We start from the raw sequence: 2,186 nt of genomic DNA, 5'->3' as shown, positions 1-2,186 counted from the left end.
AGTCTCCACAATGTCATCCTCAACTTGCTTCTTTGGCCCTTCATAGCTTGTACCACTCCTCAAGTGTATGGCACTCACCGATTCATGTCTTGGGGGATTACTTTGAGGTGGTAATTTCCCCTTTTGTCTTTGAGAGCTAGAAGATGCTAATTGAGTCATTTGGGTTTCCAACATTTTTGTGTGGGCTAGGATGTTGTTGATGGTGATGTCTTTTGCTTGGCTATCTTTTTGCATTTGGGTGAAAAATTCTTGTTTGTTCTTTTGCATTTGGAGGACCGCTTTTTGAACATCAAAACCTTGGTCATTGGATTGGTTGTATGGAGTTTGATTTTGATAACCTTGGTTTTGGTTGTAAAAGGGTATTTGATTTTGGTTTCTCATTGGAGGTGGGGTGTATGTTGTTTGAGGGTTTTGAACATTTTGGCATTTTTATGAGAGATTTGGATGAAATTTGTTGTTTTCATTATAATAGTTGGAATAAGGGGTACCACTCTTGTATACTTGGAAAGCATTCACTTGTTCAATTGTTCCCCTACATTCACTTTGGTCATGTCCCAAAGTTCCACAACTCTCACATACTCCACTTGGAATTGATGAAGATGCCACCATGGCATTAACATGTTGCTTAGGTTATTTGGAGGCTTCTTCAAGTTTAGCCATAGCCTTCTCCAACTTCATGTTGATGGTATCATTATGAGTACTAAGCCGAGCACCCAATTGAGTAATAGATTCCACTTCATGCTTTCCTCCTTTAGTAGCCTTCCGAGGTCTACTATATTGTGAGTTATGGACCGCCATTTCCTCAATCTTGTTCCATGTTTGATTATCGTCAACTTCGGTGAACATACCATTTGACCCCATGTTGAGAATGTTTCGGGAGTCTTCATAAAGACCATTCCAAAATTGTTGTACCAAGAACCACTCGCTAAGTCCGTGATGAGGATATGAGCGACAAGTTCCTTTGAATCGCTCCCAAGCTTCAGACAAAGATTCCTCGTCCCTTTGTTTGAACCCCGTGATTTGGGCTCTTAGCATGTGAGTCTTTTCCAGAGGATAGGACTTTTTGTAGAAAGCAAGTGCCAATTTCTTCCACGAGTAAATACCAAGAGTAGCCTTATCAAGGCTCTTTAACCATTGTTTCGCGGTACCAATCAATGAAAAAGGAAATAAGACCCATCAAATTTGGTCTTGAGTAACCCTGGTTTGAGAAATCACATCACAATAGTCACAAAAAGTCTCCATGTGAGAATGAGGGTATTCACTAGGCACCCCCCCTCCCCTCCCAAATTGGCTTCTTTCGACTAATTGGATAAATGTGGATTTTGCAATGAAATTACCGGTCAAATGTTGTGGTGTTCTCCTCGGTTGGTACGGAATGTGATGAAAACTTAGGCATTGTGGGTTGATTTTGTGGTTGATTTTGTGTTGGGTTCTCCTCTCCTTCTCTTGCAAAAGGGTTGATGAACTCAGTAGTATTTGGTTGAATATCCACAACCTCACCAATACCTCTCAAAGTAATTCTAGCAAGTCTTCTATTGTTGGTCAAAGTTCTTTCAATTTCGTGATCAATGGGTAACAAGTTACCTTGTGATCTTCTAGACATGCAAAATATCAAACAACTCGAAAACAATTAGAACAAACCTTGAGGAGTTTTACTTCCCCAAGGCAAAGAAAGACACAACTAAAAACAATCAAAGAAAATCAAATCAAGTTAACACCGTCCCCGGCAACGGCGCCATTTTTTGGTCGGGACTACATTTTCGGTTACTTGTCGTTAGGAGTTACCTAGACCAAAACAGTATTTATAACTTCACAAACTACTCTACTATTAGTAAAGAGGTAAGTAATGGTCGGATCCCAAGGGACGGGTATTGATGTAGGATTTTCGATTGCAAATGGTCGTGTCTAAGGGTGTCACAATTTGGGTTGAGATAAGAGATCACTAAACTAAATAACAATGTAAATGAACAAGCAAGATGATTAAAATGAGATATAAACAATTGATTAAAAGCACTAGGGTGTCTTGGGTTCATAGGGGATTCATGGGATTTGATCATACAAACATGTTTTCAACTAGATGCAAGCAATTATTGTTGTGATGGGATCGAGTTAGTGTATATCTTACAATCCCTAGGAAGGTTTGGGTCCCGGAGCCAAATCGATTAGATTGTACAACACCTACAAGT

At 39.7% G+C, this 2,186-nt stretch overlaps 1 non-coding gene across 1 annotated transcript; it reads left to right on the top strand.

Annotated features, from left to right (window-relative positions):
- Positions 1-928: 928 nt before the first annotated feature.
- On the top strand, positions 929-1,035 carry LOC141638602 (small nucleolar RNA R71). The gene has a single exon (XR_012542149.1). It is a non-coding gene; the product is annotated as a small nucleolar RNA R71 (small nucleolar RNA).
- The last annotated feature ends 1,151 nt before the right edge of the window (positions 1,036-2,186 follow it).

The sequence above is a fragment of the Silene latifolia genome, unplaced genomic scaffold (assembly GCF_048544455.1).
Source record: "Silene latifolia isolate original U9 population unplaced genomic scaffold, ASM4854445v1 scaffold_20.1, whole genome shotgun sequence".
In the NCBI taxonomy this organism is placed as follows: Eukaryota; Viridiplantae; Streptophyta; class Magnoliopsida; order Caryophyllales; family Caryophyllaceae; genus Silene; species Silene latifolia.
This window is presented reverse-complemented; position numbering and strand designations above follow the sequence as displayed.